Source organism: Grampus griseus (genome assembly GCF_964374135.1).
Source record: "Grampus griseus genome assembly, chromosome: 17".
NCBI classification, from domain to species: domain Eukaryota; kingdom Metazoa; phylum Chordata; class Mammalia; order Artiodactyla; family Delphinidae; genus Grampus; species Grampus griseus.
Genome location: NC_139011.1, coordinates 46,842,596 through 46,863,388, shown reverse-complemented (window position 1 = coordinate 46,863,388; position 20,793 = coordinate 46,842,596). Strand labels below are relative to the sequence as shown.

The 20,793-nt window shown below is 39.0% G+C and overlaps 1 pseudogene across 1 annotated transcript; it reads right to left on the bottom strand.

Moving 5' to 3' along the window:
* Nucleotides 1–7,629: 7,629 nt before the first annotated feature.
* On the bottom strand, nt 7,630–12,371 carry LOC309835237 (ferritin light chain-like; annotated as a pseudogene). The gene is made up of 2 exons: nt 12,336–12,371; nt 7,630–8,273 (listed from the first exon to the last, which is right to left on the bottom strand). The product of its transcript is annotated as a ferritin light chain-like (transcript).
* Between the last annotated feature and the right edge of the window lie 8,422 nt (nt 12,372–20,793).

Genomic DNA, 20,793 nt, shown 5'->3' with positions numbered 1-20,793 from the left:
AATTGGCTTTTTCAACATAGTAATGAATGGGGTCTTGCTCTTGCAGGATTTTCAGGTACCTTGGAATGCCATTACCCTGCTGATAAATTGATCCAATTCAGCAAACTTAACTCATATGTTTCCTTCTATAATTAGGCAACAGCCTGTTCCTCATGTACCTTCGGTTTTTACGGACGGTTCTTCTTCAGGAGTGGCTACTGTAATCATTGACGACGGAACAAACCTCGTTAAAGAAACTTCCTTGACTTCAGCTCAACGTGTTGAACTGTATGCTGTCATTATGTCTTTTAAACATTTGCCTTCTATATCTTTTAATTTGTTTTCTGATAGTAAATATCTTATTAGCTTGTGATTTCTTCTGGAGACTGCGAGCATAGGACATACTAATGACCCTGAATTATCATCCTCTTTTCGTTTGCTTCAACAGCTTATTCGTTCCCATGATGGTCCTGTCGCAGGTCTGTATATCCGTGCTCATTCTAACTTGCCTGGTCCATTGACTAAACTTAATGCGACTGCAGACGTTTTAACTCGATCTAAACGTGATCTTTATCCTGTACATTTTCCTCCCAAGAATAGAGTTGAAGTTACTCCTCCTCCTCAATCTCTTTTCCCTAAAGCAGGACATGTCCCAATTTACCGTACTCCTCCTTTCCGTTCGTCATGCTGTCAAGAATGGCTAATATACTGCATTCATTATCTCCATACTCTTGATACTCATGGTCCATGTCCTGGACACCCTCATATTATGGTAAGTTATGATCAAACTGCTTCACAAGCAGCACAGCAGTTGCACGCTTTACACCGTCAGTCAGCGGCTACATTACACACACAATTTTCCCTTACTGGTGAAGCCGCCCCACAAATTGTGAAGCAATGCCCACAATGCTTACCTCACCTTCCTGTTCCACATTATGTTGTTAATCCTCGTGGATTATTACCTAGACATTTATGGCAAATGGATGTTACTCATATCCCGTCTTTTGGGAAATTACAGTTTGTTCATGTCACTATCGATACTTATTCTGGTTTCCTCTGTGCTACAGCACAGACCGGAGAAGCTACTGAACATGTTATCTCTCATTTATTACACTGTTTTGCTTTCATGAACCTTCCCAAAATTATTAGAACAGATAATGGGCCCGCTGCTTTTGCAACATTTTGTAATTCATTACAAAATTACCCATATTACAGGCATTCCATATAACCCTCAAGGACAAGGTATTATAGAACGTGCAAATAGATCTTTAAAGCTAACTATTGCAAAAATAAAAAGGGGGGAATTGTATAGAACAACGCCACATAACCTTATAAATGATGCTCTGTTTATTTTAAATGTTCTCACTGTTGACAAATTTGGCTGCTCTGCAGGGGGAAGGTTGGTGGCTGAGCCAAGATTGGCCTCTCAATCTCCGGAGGTCCTCTGGAAAGATCCGTTAACCAGCACTTGGCGTGGTCCTGATCCTGTGTTGATTTGGGGACGTGGTCACGTGTGTATCTTTCCCAGATCAGCGCCTGGACGTTGCTGGCTTCCTGAGCGCTTAGTCAAGCAAATAGATGGCTCGCCACAGCTCACCTAGTTCAGAAGATGAAGAAGCTCTGCACCTCTCCTGAAAATCTGACAGTGTTGATTGAGAAAAAGAAGAAGAAGAGGAGACGACTTGCCAGGACGACTCAAAGGAGTGATGTTCCAACTTGGGGACAAATTAAACAACTGGTTTCATGAGCTCAAGAGTCAGTGAAACAACAGAATAATCCTGTTACACCTGTAACTTTATTTTTGGTTATGTTGGCAACCATTTCATGTGTTCCCTCTGTTAATGCAGCAACTTACTGGGCCTATGTACCTTATCCTCCACTATTACAACCCATATCTTGGTCTGAAGCAGAGTTTCCTGTATTTTACAATGATAACTGTTTATGGGCCTCTTATTGGGAATATAAAACAAATCAATATGTCTGTAAATTATACTAACTGGTTTAGTACCCATCCTGTCTGTCTTAGCCCATTGAATCTGGAAGCTGGATGTGTAAAGGCTATTAGTTATGAGCATACAGATGTTTATGAGGGAACGGATCAATCAATTAGTTTGTCAGGCTCTCCAGGCATCCTTCATTTTACGGGAACCAACATTACTCTTACATGCCCGGCTACCAGCCGACGAGAGGATCTTAAGGATACCATCATTTGGTATAAAATGGGCAAGCTATTAATATTAGAGGTCAAATCTCATACGCCTCACCACTTAGGGATTCCGCTATTACTATAGCCAAGGTTACAGGTGAAGATTCAGGAAATTATTTCTGTATGAAGCGTTTACTTGGAGGACAAGGGATACTTATAGCTGGACATAAGGTTACTATGCTTAACAGAAAATCAAAAAATCAATTGCCTCCCCTTATGACCGTTAACTTTCCTGCATCCAATTTTGAACGTTGCAATGCATCTTGGAATAATAACCAAATATGGTGTACTATAGATTATACCAAGCTGTCAATTCTTATCTCTTCTTTTCCCATCATAGATAGGTTTATCACATTTCAAAAGAACAGGGATATATGGAAACTAGCTCTAACTTATTCCAATACACCTGTTATAACTTGTGTTGCTCCTCCATATACACTTTTGTTTGGTTCTATTAACATTGGTAATTCTTCCAAAGGAGGATATAATATTAGCTGTGTTAATTGTATTTTTAGCAGTTGTATGTTCCCTTCTGCAGGAACGCAATCTGTGCTTATACTAAAGCAACCCATGTATGTTATGGTGCCTGTACATCTGAGAGAACCTTGGTATGAAGATACTGGAGTACAGGCATGGGTGGAACTCTCTAAAGCCTTGCAGAGGAGACGCTTTCTTGGGTTGTTAATAGTAAGTTTACTTGCCTCGGCTGCTCTGTCTGCTACCGTGGCTACTGCCGGTCTTGCTCTTTCACAGAGTATTTATCATGCTCACTTTGCTAATCAGTTATCTCAACATACCAGTCTTGCTTTATCTTTACAAAGTCACATAGATTTACGGATTAATAACAAGTTAGATGAATTTAAAAACGCAATTTTGGGGATTGGAGATCAGATGGCAGCATTAAAATTGAGGATGCGTTTAGCTTGTCATGCAAAGTATACATGGATGTGTGTTACTCCTTAAAAGTACACTGACTGTATTTGGGAATGGGAAAAAGTAAAAATGCATCTGCTGAGTGTTTGATCAGATAATAATATTAGTCTTGATCTTAAGAAATTAAATGCTGAAATTCAGGATATACAAAATACACATCTTGATGATGTTTCGCCAGAAGATGTAATTCAAACTTTACTGGATCATTTAAAGTGGTTAAACCCTCAGTCTTGGATTACTGGAAGGTTGTCAGGATTTATTACCCTGGCCATAATTTGCCTATTATTGATAATAATCTTCTCATGTCTGTTTCGTATCCTCATGCAACAGTACACTACTCTCGGCACTAAACTTCATGGAATTATTTTGCAGCAAAAGTTAAAAACTAAAAAATGGGGGACCTGTGGGAAGCCAGTCAGCCTTGAGAGCAGGTAAGGACATGCCAGGCATGCCGCCGCTGCTCGAAGGGACTGTCCCTACTTGTTCCCCTCCTTGTTCCTTTCCATGGGAGATAAATCACCAGGGCCCAGAGATCAGAAAGAATGTAAAATGAGACAAGCAAAGCTATCTCCCCCCTGCACATGCAGGTTATTTTTGATGCTTCTGGGTTTATGGGTTTCCTCCCAGGGAAGTTAACCTTGAGCCGAGACAGTCTGTAGATAATGTAAACCACCATCTGGCAACCTTCCTTTTTCTAGTCTAGATAATCTGCAACTGTAGCGCAATAAAATTTGCCTTGCAACCATCAGTTGTCTTGGTCCTTCTGACCCTTCGTCGGTGCCACTTCAGTTCCTTACCCCTTCCCTTCTGACCCTGGGCGGTGAAATCCTCTTTCTCCGGCTGGTCCGCGGCACACATGAATATATGTTTTTGTCTTGCTGTACTGCACCTGTGCTGTCTAGTAACAGATATTTTGTCTGCTAGTAGTGTTCTAGATTATGTCTTTCCAAAGCACTGAGGCAGTGCACCTATTCTGTAGTTGCAGCTGATGCCTGAATGTAGCCTAGCTGACAAATTATTGATTAATAAGAACTTGAATTTCTCAAAGATTTGTACTGTTAATCAAAATCTGAGCAAGGAGTCTCAAATGTAATTCTTAGCCAGAATTACATGTTAATGAACCATTTAACAGTGTGAATCAAGGAACATCAGTGTAAGGATTTCTTTTAATTTATTTTTTACCTGCTTGAAATATCAGTTAAAGTTTGCCAGCTTGATTGCAGATGAACGGACGTTTGAAGTTCACCAAACTACTTAATGTGGGATAGGATAATAGACTTCCAGCGCCCTCAAGGCTGTGACCTTGCAGCCATTTTACATAGCACATCCTCCTCCTATAGGGATGAACCTTTCCCTGGCCCGAAAAGTAGCAGCTCTGTTGAAGCTTTGCTTATTGTAACAGGATTTTGTTTCCGGGTTACATGTCTGTGGAAGACTTAATTCTGAATAGAGATATAGATATTACTGGAAACTAATTGTTTTTTCTATTATACTCTGATTTATCAAAAAAGTAAAACATTTAAACTGTGCTACAGAAATTCAGAAGTTGTCTTGCAATCTTTAAACAATAAATGAATGAGTTGCCCTTAAAAAAAAAAGGATTAAGCAGTTAAGCTCTTGGTCCCACATCAGACAAATTTTCCTATACCTCCTGTCAATATTGTTAACAGAGACTGTTATTTTATTAATCCTTATGATCCCGTGATTCTTTCTTTCATGTTTCAGGGCACAGCAGGTGAGAGAGTGGATTTGTTAAGCTGGGTGGGTTTATCCTTCTTTTATGCGTTCATTCAATTTTATGTTCATTTACTTATTGTACACACATGGCAATAGAAGCTGCTAAAGCAATCATTGCTATTCTGCAAAACAACAAGGCACAGAAGCAGATGTCTTATTTCTGAGATTTCTCCCCCCAGGATTATTATGATTAAAGATCCTTTCCCCCCACTCCCTGGAGAGGACAAGGGGCTGCTCGCTGGAGGTTTTTTAATGACTTGGGGAAAGGCTCAAATATCCCCTCATTATGGTAATCCACCCCAGGGGCAAACCACACAAGAATATTATGAATTTATTTTATTTTTCTATCCTTGCAAAGGTAATACTCAGCTCATTAGAATATGAAAACTATACTGTCAAATTTCAGAATTACATGGATGAAGAAAATCACCAAAGTGGCATCATATCACGTGTGTTATAGTTGTATTGACTATATTGACGATATTAACTATGTTGTGTTAACAGTATATTGTATAACTATATATTGAAAAGGCAAAATGCTGTAACTTATTTCAGAGAAAATAATTATGTTGGCAAACCCCAAATTGTACACTGTAGACAGGTCCTAGGAAAAGAAGATTTAATTCATAGTGGACAAGAGGTTAGCTTCTGTTTTCAGCCATGTGCTATTTCAAGAATTAAACGTCATGAATAATACAGGATATAAGAGGAATAGTCTAAAGACGGAAAAGCACATTTTGATTAGGAAAGAGAATTTATGGCTTAAGTCTTTTTTTTTTTAAGGAAAACTGCCTTATTACTATGGCATAAGAAAATTGTTTCCTTCTTTTCTTCCTTGCTTCTTTTCCTTTTTTTTAACCTTTTTAATTTTGGATATTTGACCTCTAAGCTGAGATGACTGAAAATGCCTCCTCTGGGCATCAACCTTTTTGAAAGACTTTTTCCCCCTCCCTAAGGGCTTTTTGTCTCTTGGAGGCATTGCCTACATTACTCACCAAGAGGCAAGCATTTGTCCTTGCACTAAATGCTGACATCTCCTGATAAGAGGGAAGCTGCAAAGTAGAAGAATTGAAGGTCAATATGTTGATAGTGGTCTCAAGAGCATTGATGTACATTTGTGTATTGGGGAAGGGGAGAGAAGCTTGAGAGTGGGCCAGTGGGGAGGGGTAAATATTTTGTGATGCTGTCTACCTATGGGCTTATAAAGTTTACAGCTGCATTAGGAGGACAAGCATTACCATTAGCATGAAAAGTAGGGCAGACCTCAGTTGCAAAAGCTTCTAGCCATACACATAGGGCAATACGTAAATGATACACCTTATTGCATTCACCCATTCACCCTCCCCTGTTCATGCGAATTGGAAATTTCAATCCATTTCAGAGAAGTGACACAACTATCGATCATTTTCCCTGGCACGAATCTTCCTAGAGCTCACGCACTAGCCCATGTGTCTTAGATTTAATATCTGATCACTAGCTGGATTGAAGCCAAGAGGTGGTTCCCAAAGTTGCTGCACATTAGAATCACCTGGGGAACTCTGAGCCCTCCCTGTGCCCAGGCTCCTCCCTAGACCTACTGAATCAAAATCTCTGGGGCTGGGACCCAGACACCAATGTTTTTCTTAAAAGCTCTTTAGGTCATTCAAATGAGCAGCAAAGCTTGAGAAGCAGCCCAATAACGGGAACAAACTTATTTCACACAGATAAAGTGGGGCAATTCATATGTTAAAAGAACATGAATATATGTCCATGCCTCTCTCACGCTTTGTCACAGTTTACCCTTCCCCCTCCCCATATCCTCAAGTCCGTTCTCTAGTAAGTCTGTGTCTTTATTCCTGTTTTACCCCTAGGTTCTTCATGACATTTTTTTTCCTTAAATTCCATATATATGTGTTAGCGTACGGTATTTGTCTCTCTTTCTGACTGACTTCTACACTGTTGGTGGGGATGTAAATTGGTGCAACCACTATGGAAACACTATGGCAGTTCCTCAAAAAGCTAAAAATAGAGCTACCATATGATCCAGCAATCTTACTCCTGGGCAAATATCTGGACAAAACTATAATTCGAAAACATACATGCACCCCTATGTTCACAGCAGCACTATTTATAATAGCCAAGACATGCAAACAACCTAAATGTCCACTCACAGATGAATGGATAAAGAAGATGTGCTATATATAAAATGGAATACTACTCAGCTATAAAAAAGAATGAAATAATGCCATTTGCAGCAACATGGCTGGACCTAGAGACTATTATACTAAATGAAGTAAGTGAGAAGGAGAAAGACAAATACCATATGATATCACTTATATGTGGAATCTAGAATATGATACAAATGAACTTATCCATGAAACAGAAACAGACTCACAGACATAGCACACAAACTTGTGGTTCCCGAGGGGAAGGGGGAGGTGGGGGAGTGATGGATTGGGAGTTTGGGATTAGCAGAGATAACCTATTATATGTATGATGGATAAACAACAAGGTCCTACTGTATAGTACAGGGAACTATAGTCAATGTCCTGTAATTAACCATAATGGAAAAGAATATGAAAAATTATATATATGTATAACTGAATCACTTTGTTGTACAGCATAAACTAACACAACATTGTATATCAACTATACTTCAGTAAAATAAATTTTTAAAGAAAGGGAAAAAAAACATGAATATATATATATACATATATATTTCTTTTTTTCCTCTTTATTCTGTTTGTGTTTCAAATAGGCTTTTTTTTTCCTTCTGCAAAAAGTGTTATTGTTTCCATTTGGTCCAAGGCTTGGGAGAGGGCTCCAGGGCGGTTACAAAGCTGCCTAGTAGCTGCAGAGCAGGGCTTCAGGCAGAAGCTCTGATGCCAGAGGGGCTCCTCAGAGGCCGCTGGACTTCAGAGACTCCTGTTTGTGCTCGAGGGTGAGCCTTTCAAAGAGATACTCGCCCAGCACAGCCTGCGGACCAGCCAGCCTGCGGAGGTTGGTCAGGTGGTCGCCCATCTTCTTGATGAGTTTCACCTGCTCCTCCAGGAAGCGGCTCTCCAGGAAGTCACAGAGGTGGGAGTCTGCGCGGGCGGAACCCAGGGCGCGCAGATGTGATAGTGCCTGGTGCAGGCTCTTCTCCCTAAGAATGGCGGCTTCCACAGCGTCCTGGGTTTTACCCCACTCATCTTGAGAAGGCTTCCGCGCATCCTGGAAGAGGGCGCGGCCACAGCACTGGTTTTGTTCTGCATTTTCAAGAGACGCTGGGCGCCCTCACACTTCTCCTCAGCCAGTTGGCGAAAAATGTGGCCCACACTGTCCAGAGTCCCATTGTTGCTGTCGAAATAGAAGCTCAGAGAGAGGTAAGTGTCCCCAGATGCATGTTGAACAGGCAGTGGACGGCGGCCTCCACCTCGATGGAATAATTCTGACGCACCTGGGAACTCGTGGTTGATCAGTGATAAGGAGCTAAGCTCAAAAAACGGTGTTGGCCTGTCCTGGAGGCTGAGGATAGCTGAGTGGCTGATTCCAAAGGTTGCGACAGGAAGAAAGGTTGGAAGGTGGTCGGGGGCTGGAGCAAGGAGCGTCCCTGGGTCTGTTCATTCCAAACACTGTTGAAGCAAAAGACAGAACTGCAGGACTGCCGAGCGCACTGCCTCAAATAGGCTTTGCTATAAATGAACAAGAAGTCCAAGCAAGGACAAAACTTACCCTTCCCCCCACCAAAATAGTTGGCGATACTAGAATCTAGACCTGGGAAGGGATTCTTCCATTACTTTCTGAACATTCCAAGCCACTAGAGCAGTGGTTCTCAAAGTATGGTCACCTTGTAACCAAGCAGTACCCTATGGGGCCTTCCTAGGACAGACCCATCCCCCATATCCTCTGCTGTAGTTCCTCTCTGAAGTACTCAGATACTAGTATCTCAGGCATATTTCTTGAGTTTTCAGATGCTAAAAACCACCACCCAATGGAAGAAATTAACTCCTTGATGATCATGAGCACGTAGCCCCCAGACCTTCTGGCACCTAAGGATGGATAATGTTACCTGCCCTGTGGCCTCCACATCAACCAATCAGAGGATTGTGCACGAGCTGATCACATTCCCTGGGACGTCCCTCCCTCACCTGGCCTTTAAACATGCTTTGCTGAAATCCTTTGGAGATTTCAGGGTGTTTTGGAACTCGGGCCACCCCTCTCCTTGCTCGATCCTGCAATAAACCTTTCTCTGCTCCAGACTCCAACCTTTAGGTTTGTTTGGCCTCACTGTGCTTCAGACACACGAACCTGCATTCGGTAACAACCTGACCAGTTTTACCAGCGTCCCCTGATAATGTGTCAGATATTCAAGTTTTAGGGCCCTGTCCCAGCCCTATGGAATCAGCAACTCTGGTGGGGCTCAGTGATCTCTGTTATAACAGGCCCTCCAGATGATTTTTATTCACCTTAAAGTTTGAAAATATCTGCATTGTCAGCTGGCCAAAGCGTCCACCAGCAGGTGAAGGGGAGTGGTGCCTGGAAAAGATAGGGACCAGCCAAGGCAAGTACAGCAGCATTTGCCGTGGTAGTAATGGAGAATGCCTTTTCTCCACTGGTTGGCACAGACTAGGATCTGGGAGCAGTGGCAGGGTTATTTAGGATGCTTTACATTTCAATGTAGAGGGACCGCTGTCCTGGTTTGCCAGGGACTTGCCCTGTGTGAGCACTTAAAATCTCATCCTGGCAAACCCCTTAGCCCTGGGTTTGAAAAACGTAGGGAATAACATGAAATTTAGGGGAAACATGATCTAGGTTTTGGGCAAGTCACAAGTGCTAATTAAAGCTAAGCAAGTATGGACAACACTAGCGTTCTTTAGCCCTTTGCGGGGAGGTAAATCTGATTGGGTGAAAGGACTTATTGTTAAGAGATCTTTGTAGAAACATCCCCTTCTGCTTAGTCCGCTGGTTCTCAGTTCTGGCTAGACATTGGCATCGTCTGAGGAGATTTAAAATGATTTTATTGGTCTACGATGACCAACCGTCAGTGTGAGGGTTTTTAAAAAGTGCTTCAGATGATTCTAATGCACAACCAAATTTAGGTGCCACTGCTTAAGCTTTTGAACCGCTGCTGCATATTTTCACCTCATCTTCCTATGAGAATATCCAACTGTAGTTGAGGGTTGTTTTTTTTTTCTTTTTCTAACTGTCTTATTATAAGATTTACTGTCTTAAATAAGGTTGAATGTACAGAAAATCTTGCTAGTCCATCTGGTATAGCTGGATACTTAGAATAATATAGTTAAGATATATACCATTTAAGTATTGTGACTGGCCTTTTTTTTGAAATTAACATATGCATTGAATTAGTATGTTCTCTTTTGAAGTTGTTATGTTGGGGAGCTATACCTCTAATCTGCCATTGCTAAATATCTGGACACCTCTTATTAGGAATTGCTTTTAGAAATCTTTAGGGATTAAAACCAAGATTGCTGTATTATTTGTACTGGAACCACAAAAACCTCACAGAGTTCCCCCGCTGTACCTTCTACCCCCATCTCTAACCCTTGGCAACTTCTAATCTGTTCTCCATCTCCACGGTTTTGTTATTTTAAGAATAATATGTAAACATAATCATGAATTACTTAATCTTCGGAGATCGGCTTTTCAGAATTTTTCCCTCGGCATCATTCCCTTGAAGTTCATTTCAATTTTTGCATATATTAATAATTTGTTCCTTTCTGTTGCTCGGTAGTATTCTATCTTAAGATTTTATCACAATTTGTTTCAACATTCATCCACTGAAAGACATTTGGGTAGTTGCCAGTTTTGGGCTATTATAAATAAAACTGCTATGAACATTTATGTGTAAGTTTCTGTGGGAACTTAATTAAGTTTTTGTTTCTTTTGGATAAATGCTCAAGAGTACAATTACTGCGTTGTAGGGTGAATCTACTTTTAGGATTAAAAGAGACTGTCAAGCTGTTGATCAGAGTGGCTAAACCATTTTATTTTCCCACCAGTGATGTGATATAATTTTTCTATGTACTCGCCAGCATTTGATGTTGTCACTATACTTTAATTTTAGTTACTCTCTGACATCTCATTATGGTCTTAATTGGCATTTCCCTAATGGCTAATGATGCTGAGCATCTTTTCATGTGCTCCTTTGCCGTGTGTATATTCTCTTCCATGAAATGTCTGTTCCTGTCTTCTGCCTATTTTCTAGTTGGATTTTTTTAAGTTGTTTGGAGAGTTCTTTGTATATTATAGATACAAGTCATTTGTCTCATATGGGATTTTCAAATATGTTTTCCTACTGTGTAATTTGAGTTTTCATCCACTTAAAAGGATCTTCTATGAAGCATTTTTAACTCATTTTGATGAGATCCAATTTATCAGTTTTTGCCTTTATTGATCATACTTTTGGTGTCACGTCTAAGAATTATTCCCCTAGTTCTAGATGCCAAACATTTTCTCCTATTTTTTTTCTAAAAATGTCCTGCTTTTACATTTAAGATTATGATCCACTTTGATTTAATTTTTGTGTAAGGTGTGGAGGTTAAGGTTCATTTTTTGTTTGTTTGTTTTTGTCGAGGGATGTCCAACTGTTTCAGTACCATTTTTTGAAAAGTCTATTCTTCCTTGATAGCTTTTGCACTGCTGTCAAAAACAAGTTATATGTATTGATGTCAGTCTATTTCTGGGTTCTCTATTCCATTCCATTGATCTATGTATCTACCCTCCATCATTACTGCAAAATCTTGAAATTGGGTAGATTAATTCCTCCCATTTTCATCTTCCTTTACAAGTTGTTTTAGCTATTCTTCAGCCTCTTCTTACCATATAAATCTTAGAATAAGCTTGTCTATATCCACAAAAACCTTGAGGGCATTTTAAGAGTAATTGTGTTAAGCCTCTTAACTTGGGGAGAATTGACATCTTTATCATGTTGTGTTTTCTAATCCATGAACAAGGTATGTCTCCCTATTTGTTTGCGACTTAAAAATTTTTCTTCATCAGCATTTTGTAATTTTCAGTCTAGAGGTCCTATAAATGTCTTATTGGGCTTATATTTAAGTATTTATTTAGGTCAGTTGTAAATGGCATCACATATTTTTATTTAAGCTTCTACACATTTGTTATTAATATATAATTTGATAAAATTGTGGTGATCTTGTACTCTAAATCATTTACAAACTAATATTATTTCTCAAGCTTTTTGTGGATTCCTTGGTATTTTCTCCATTTAGATTATCATCTCATCCTCAGATACAGACAGTTTTACTTTTCCTTATTCAGTATAATAGGATATATTACTATTCAACATTCAGTAGGACATGTTCCTTCCTATGCAACGTAGTAGGAATAGTCCTTTTATCTTTTAAATAAACTTTTTAAAAATTTAACTTTTAAATTTATGTATTTATTTATTTTTGCTTTATTTTCTTACTAGAACCTCCAGTGATATATTTAATAAAAGTGGTGAGAGCAGATATCGGTGCCTTGTTTCTGATCTTACAGAGAAAGCATCCAGTCTTTCACAGTTAAATATCATGTCGGTATAGGTTGTTTGTAGATCATCTTTATGAGTTTCAGTATGTTCCTTTTCTATTCCTAGTTTGCTTGGAGTTTTTTTTCTTCTTTCTTTAAAATCATGAATGGGATTGGATTTTGTCAAATGCTTTCTCTGCATTAATGGATAGGATCACATGACTTTTCCCCCTTAATCTATTGGATATGGTGGATTACACTGTTTAATTTTCAAATATTTAACCAACTTTGCAAAACTGGAATAAATCCCACTTGGTCATGGTATATTATTCTTTTCATATATTTCTGGATTTAATTTGCTAATATTTGGCTGAGGGTTTTTCAGCCAATTTCATAAAAAATATTGGTCTGTAGGTTTCTTCTTTCTATACTATCCCTGTCTGGTTTTGGTATCAAGGTAATACTGGCTTCATAAAATTAATTAGAAACTGTTCCCTCTACTTCTATTTCTTATCAAATCATGTAAAATTGGTGTTAATTCTTTAAGTCTTGGGTAAAAGTGAAACATCTAAGCCTGAACATTTCTTTTGGGAGTTTTTAAATGAAAAACCAGTGTTTCTAATGGTTACAGGAAAATTGAGATTATCTATTTCATCTTGGCTGAGTTTTGGTAGTTTTGGGTGTAGAAACATTGGCCCATTTCATCTACATTTTTGAATTTATAGTGTAGACTTGTTCATAGTAACTTGTCCCTCATTAACCTGCAGGGTATGTCATGGTATCCCTGGTTGCATTTCTGATATCTGTGATTTGTGCCATCTCTCTGTTTATCTTTATCAGTCTTTCTAGATCTTTATTGGTTAGATTGTTTATTTCAAAGAACCAGCCTTTTGTTTCATTGATTTTCCCCCCTATTTTCCTGTTTTCAGTTCCATGGATTTCTGTTTCATCTTTATTATTTCCTTCTTTCTGCTTGTTTAGTGTTTTTTCCTCTTCCTTTTTTACTATTTTAATATAGAAAATTAGATTATTGCTTTGAAATATTTTCTTTCCCAATTTAGTGCTATAAACTTCCCTTTCAGCATTGCTTTCACTTCATTCCGCAAACTTTGATCTGTTATATCTCCATTTTCTTTTATTCTATGCATTTAAAAATTTTTTCCTTGATGCTGTCTTTTTTACCCATGAGTTATTTGGAAGTGTGATGTTTAGTTTTCATGTGATTGAAGATTTTCCTGTTGTCTTTCTCTTATTGATTTCTAGTCTGATTCCATTATGGCTAGAGAACATACTCTCTGTGATTTTAATTCTTTTAAATCTGCTAATGTTTTTTTATCGCCCAGTATATGGTATATGAGTGAATGTTCCATGGACACTTCAATATGTATTCTGCTCTTACTGAGTGTGTTCTTTAAATGTCAGTTATATCCTGTTGATTGATGATGTTTTCAGTTCTTCCATATCCTTGCTGATTTTTCTCTCTGGTAGTTGTATAAATTGCTGTGTTGAAGTCTCAAATAATAATTGTGGATTTAAAACTTTCTCCTTTTACCTTTTTCAGTGTTTGCTTCATGCATTTTGAAGTTCTGTTGTTTGGTGCACACACATTTAGTATCACTAGGTCATCTAGGTGGATTATTTCTGTTATCTTTATGTAATGACCCTCTTTGCCCCTAATAATTTCCTTTGCTCTGAAGTCTACTTTATCTGATATTAATATAGCCATTTCTGCTTTTTCTGATTAATGTTCACATGATATATCATTTTCATCCTTTTACTTTGAACTACCTATATCATGATGTTGAAAGTAAGCTTCTTATAGACAGTATATAGTTGGATCATGCTTGTGATTTTTTAATCTACTCTTCCAATCTCTGTCTTTGACTTGGTTATTTAGATCATTTTCCGGTAATGTAATTATTGCCATGTCAAAGATTTGGTCTACCATGTTATTTTTTGTTTTGTCTTTTACCTTAGTTTCTCAATCCTGTGTTTCCCTTATTTTTCCTTCTTGTGGGTTACTTAAACATTTTTTAATAAGTCCATTTTAATTTAATTCATTTATAATCATTTGTGTATACTGTTTGTATAGTTTTCTTAGTGGTTGCTTTTGGCATTACAGTATACATATGTAACTTACCATAGCCTACTGGAATCAGTGTTTCTTTACTTCAAGTGAAGTTTCAAAATTTTACTTCCATTTAGGTCTCTTAATATTCCCCAGTTTTAAAGTATGATTTTCTGTAGTATTTCCTTTCTCTACATTGAGAACCCCATCAGATGGTTGTCATCATTTTTGCTTTGACCATCATATAGAATTTAAGAAACTCATGAGGCTAATGATAGTCTCTTATATTTACCCCATTTGTTTTCACCCATTCCATTGTTCCCCTTTTCTTTCTGAAGTTCCCAGTCTTCTGTTATTGTTTATGTTTTCATAACAGTAGGTGATATCTTGGATTTCCAGTGCAACTGGATATGAGTTTCAGGAAACACTGAGCCTGGCTCACTTAATGCTACTGAGTTGGAGGGTTTGTATATGTTGGGCCTGTTGGCACAGCAGATGCTAGCAGATTAGACTAATGTTGATGGGACTAGTGCCACAGGAGGATGGGTTCCCATTCAGGCTATGCTGCTGCTACAGTAGATCAAGTCCCCCTCTACCCCAAGTGTGGGGCAGTGACCTGCTGCTGTCACTGCTTTGTATTAGGCTCCTTTTGCCTCAGGTGTGTGGTGGGATCCCTTGGAAGCTGCTGCTGCTGCTGCTGCTGCTGTCAATCACAAGGTTAAATTCATTTCAGAAATACTTAAGTATAAATACATAGCCTGGCTCTTGTAGGACCTCTGTATTTTTTTTATTGCTTTTATTTAAATTATCCCAAATTTAGTGACTCAAAGCAACGTAAATTTATTACCTTACAAGTCTGACATTGGTCTCAATTGAGTAAAGTAAAAGTGTTGGCAGGATCGACAGATGAATGGATAAAGATGTGGCACATATATACAATGGAATATTACTCAGCCATAAAAAGAAATGAAATTGAGTTATTTGTAGTGAGGTGGATCGACCTAGAGACTGTCATACAGAGTGAAGTAAGTCAGAAAGAGAAAAACAAATACCATATGCTAACACATATATATGGAATCTAAAAAACAAGAAAAAATGGTTATGAAGAACCTAGGGGCAGGGCAGGAATAAAGACGCAGCCATAGAGAGTGGACTTGAGGACACAGGGACGGGGAAGGGTAATCTGGGATGAAGTGAGAGAGTGGCATGGACATATATACACTACCAAATGTAAAAGAGCTAGCTAGTGGGAAGCAGCCACAAAGCACAGGGAGATCAGCTCTGTGCTTTGTGTCCACCTAGATGTGTGGGATAGGGAAGGGAGGGTGGGAGGGAGATGCAAGAGGGAGGAGATATGGGGATATATGTATATGTATAGCTGATTCACTTTGTTATGAAGCAGAAACTAACACGCCATTGTAAAGCAATTATACTCCAATAAAGATGGTTAAAAAAGAAAAAAAAGTGTTGGCAGAGCTACATTCTTTTCTGGAGGCTCTTAGGGGTGTTTCTGTTCCCTGGACTTTATCCGCTTCCAGCGGTCACTTGTAGTCCTTGACTCAGAGTCCCCTTTCTCCACCTACAAAACCCAAAATGTTGCATCTCTCTGATTCTGCTTCTATTAGGACATCTCTCTCTTTCTCTTTCTACAGTTGGGAATGGTTTTCTGCTTTTAAGGACTCATGCAATTAGATTTGTTCCATGAGGTAATCCAGGATAATCTTTCTATCTCAAGGCCTATAACTTCAGTCATATCTGCAAAGTCCTCTTTACCATGTAAGGTAACATATTATTGGGTTCTAGGGATTAGGGTGAGGGCATTTTTAGGAGCCATTATGCTGCCTACCACACCCTTAACAAGTGACCTTGAGAAAATTACTGAGACTTTAAAGCCTTACTTTCCTCAAACATAAAATGGAAAGAAAGATAACTAGTTAATATCATGAAAGTGAAACAGTATATATGAAATCAACTAATTCAAAAAATAAGATTTCTTCTTTTTCTTTGTGATTGGCATGATTCTCAGAGTTCAGTTACTTGAAGAGTTACTTTTTTTTAAACAGAACTAAGGCATTTCAGGGTTCAGGTGCTGTAAGAGTGTCTGAATTATCTGAGTAGCAATTAGCTAAGCACAGGTGTAAAGCATTTGATTTACTCCCTGGTGTCCTTTATCTTCTCATCCCACTAAATCCATATCCCTTGTCTAGCTCCAGCCAGTAGAGTCAGAGCTTGTTTTACTGTTTAACTAAAGTTCAATTTAAATTTGCTCTACATCTCCAGATTCTCAGCCCTGGTTGCATATTATAATCACCTGGGGAGATTTCAAGACCTACTTGATGCCAAAGTTTTACCTTTCATGGATATTTGAGGAGGGACCTGGAATGAAATGCTCTAGCTTATGGTTTGGGGGCCAAATCATAGTTACACTGAGCCAAATCATTTGCGAGATCACCTCTAAAAAGCAATTTATCTGTGGTGACTGATGCTCTTCCTTTGTCAGTATGCTTGTCCCTCTTTGGGGGAAAAGAAGAAGGGGGAAAAAAACCCAGCGGTTGGGCTCCCTGAATTATAACCTGATGCTGTGGAATTAGTGTTGGCTCAGAGCGCACATCTTCGGATACCCATTCTCTCTCCTGCTTCCTTGCATGAGCTTATATCCTTGGGCAGTTTTTCATCCACCACCCTCTTTTGCTTCTAATCTTAGCAAGTAAAGTCTCTCCTTAATGAAACAGCATTTCATGAGACTTACTGGGAGCATAGGTCTGTTCCAGACCTATCCTATGTTAGCTAAAGCAGATATAAGTGATGTATTTTTGGCATTCATCCTTGTGGGTTGGAGAGAGAAGACAGAATTTTATCCTTTAGGTGTCATATGACTGGGCAAATGGGCTCATTCCCTCTACTGCCTACCATGTAAAATACTGAGGGTGTTACCTCTAGAAGGTATCTTCTAGGTATCAAAATAGCTCAGATAAGTCATATTTCTTAGTAAAAGGTGACAAAACTATGGCTTAGGTGGTGAATTTTCCATGTCAATTTATCTGGGCCACCATGCCCAGTTATTTGGTCAAATATTATTCTGGATATTTCTGTGATGGTGTTTTTGTGTTTTTTAAAATTTTTATGTTTTATTTATTTATAATTTTTGGCTGCATTGGGTCTTCGTTGCTGCACGTGGGCTTTCTCTATTTGCAGCAAGCGAGGGCTACTCTTTGTTGTGGTGTGCGGGCTTCTCATTGCGGTGGCTTCTCTTGTTGCAGAGCATGGGCGCTAGGTGCACGGGCTCAGTAGCTGTGGTGCATGGGCTTAGTTGCTCCACGGCATGTGAGATCTTCCCAGACCAGGGCTCAAACCCATGTCCCCTGCATGGGCAGGCGGATTCTTAACCACTGTGCCAGCAGGGTAGTCCCTGTGATGGTGTTTTTGGATGAAATTCATAATTAAATTTGTGGTGGACTTTGAGTAAAGCAGATTATCCTCCATAATATGCATGGGCCTCATCCAATCAGTTGAAGCTCTTAATAAAGACTGACCTCCCTGTCGCAAAAAGGAATTCTGCCAGAAGACTTACAGAAATTGAACTGCAACTCTTCCGAGAGTCTCTAGACAGCCTAACCTGCAGATTTTGAATTTACCAAGTCTCTATTATTGTGTGAACCAGTTGTTTAAAATCTCTCTCTCTTTCTCTATCTTTATATAGATATGGATATAGATCTAGGTATCAATATCGATATCTAGATCTATATCTATCAGTATATATGGGCACATTGTATACACATGCTGTTGGTTCTGTTTTTCTGGAGAACCTTGACTAATACAGTGGCCCATATAAATAAAAGGACGAACCCAAGTTCACCCAGGTAGAAAGTAGTACAATGAGAACTGGAACTTAAGGCCTCATGACTCATTCAGCTGTGAACACTGACCCAGAACTGGCGTCCGCACACTCTGGCCCACTGTTCAGATCTCGCTTGACTCCTGGTTTTGTACATAACGTTTTGCTTGAACCCAGCCGCACTCATTCATTAACGTACTGTGCATGGCTGTTTCTGTGCTACAGCAGCAGATGGGCAGTTGCAATGGAGACGTATGGTACAGAAAATCCAAAATATTTACTATCTGACCCTTTACAAAAAAGATCTGCTGACCCCTGCTCTAGGATGCCATCTGATTTCTGATAGCACTGAGGAGAATAATTCATGCACATTGGGATAGATTGTTAATCTCACGTCCTCCTTAGGTCAAAGATCTCTTAAATGCTCACCCTTGCAATAGCCAGCTTGGGGAGCATTGTCTGAGGATGCAGAAATATTTCTTGCCAGGTCTTTCCAATCCACACTGCTCCCTGACTATGGTTCTTAAAACCTATTTTTAAAAAAAATTTTTATTGGAGTATAGTTGATTTACAGTGTTGTGTTAGTTTCAGGTGTAGAGCAAAGTGAATCAGTTATACATGTACATATATCCACTTTTTTTTTTTTCTTTTTTCAGTACGCGGGCCTCTCACTGTTGTGGCCTTTCCCGTTGTGGAGCACAGGCTCCAGACGCGCAGGCTCAGCGGCCATGGCTCACGGGCCCAGCCGCTCCGCGGCATGTGGGATCTTCGCGGACCGGGGCACGAACCCGTGTCCCCTGCATCAGCAGGCCGCCTCTCAACCACTGTGCCACCAGGGAAGCCCCACTTTTATTTTTTTTTTTTGGAGTCTTTTCCAAATAGCCCATTACAGAGTACTGAATGGAGTTCCCTGGGCTAATAAGAGCAGGTTCTTATTAGTTATCTATTTTATGTATAGTAGTGTGTATATTTCAGTCCCAATCTCCCAATTTAGCCTCCCTGCCACAATCCCCTGGTAACCCTAAGTTTGTTTTCTACATCCGTGCCTCTGCTTCTAAAACCTGTCTATTTTAACCAACTACCACTCATTGCTTACTGTCTCTGGCTTCATGTACTTGATAATAAATCTACTTCTTGTTCTATCCTGGATGACATGTTCCAAGGACTGAGATAATATCTTATTCTACATAATTTGTCCTTGATATTGTCTATCTTGGGGTCTTCATCTATGTCCCAAAGAAGACAGTCACTCTGTCTTCTAGTACTAATACCACATTTTATGGCATGAATTTGACCCAATGCACTGAACTATCCCTTTAGAAGCTGTATGCAACCTGTCACTGGGTTTTAGCACAGGGGAAGAACTCAGATTAGTGATCATATATAAACAAATCTACTTGACCAGAAACTTTTTGTCTCACCATTTATTACACAAGTAACTTGTCTTTGCATCTATGATGTAAATATTTTTAATTTCCTAAATTATCTGAAAAATTATTTAGTGCTTCCATTTCAGTAGGCATTGGAATTGCTGTGTTATGACTATTTCATTATTTTATTTCCAAGTGTTAAATTAGGCTTCAAGCTTTGGCCAAGAGTAGACAGGAAAGGGTTTCAAAGAAATGAAGAGTGGGAAAAACTTCTGATGCAAGGGAGACTTAATAAAGATTTGATTTTGAATCAATAATTTATAATAAAGGTTTGAGTTTGAATCAATAATTTATGTCATTGCAAAATAGCTCCCTGGTAAAATTCCATTCTTTGGTAATCACTAAGTACAGAAATTAACAATCAAAATATGCAGTGATCTTCTTCATTTTCTAAAAACAAACCTATATCTAGATGAGAGGAGAATTCATCTCATAACTCAGGCTCTGGACTTACGACTCCAAGTCCTGTCTTCTTTCAACCATACCTGCTAAGTTTCTGTCTAACTTCTTGAGCATGAGGTAATGGCGTCCGCTTTCATCCCCTTCCTCAGTATATAGCTTGGTGAGTATGAGTAAGGGATCTAAAACTTGAGAACCTGGGTTCAAATCTTGACTCTAAAATTTACTTGTTGAGTACTCTTGAGCATGTTATCTGTTTTTGCCTCAGTTTTCTCATCTATAAAATAGAGATACCATTACTTCTCTCAGGGAGTTGCTATGAGGGTGAAAGAGAAAATTCATACAATGCAAGAATTTATCAGTTCTTGGAACACAATAAATACCGAAAAATAATGTTAGCCATTATCAAGGCCCCCTCATTTTATGGATAATATAGATTAGTTTATATACGTCTAATATTTACATATACATAAACATTTTGTACCTATGTGTGTGTATACGTTCTTCTTAGAAAGTGAGCAGTCAACATTCACATCTAAAAATCTGTGCTCTGTGAAATGTAGATATCCTGTGTACAGACACAGTGCTATAGTTATCTATAGCTACATAATAAAGAAGTCCAAACTTAGTGGTGAAATAAACAAAAATTTTAATATGTGCCCAGATTCTGTGGGTCAGCAATTCAAACAGTACACAGAGGAGATGGCTTGTCTCTACTCCATGACTGATGTCTGGAACCTCAGCTCATGAGGAT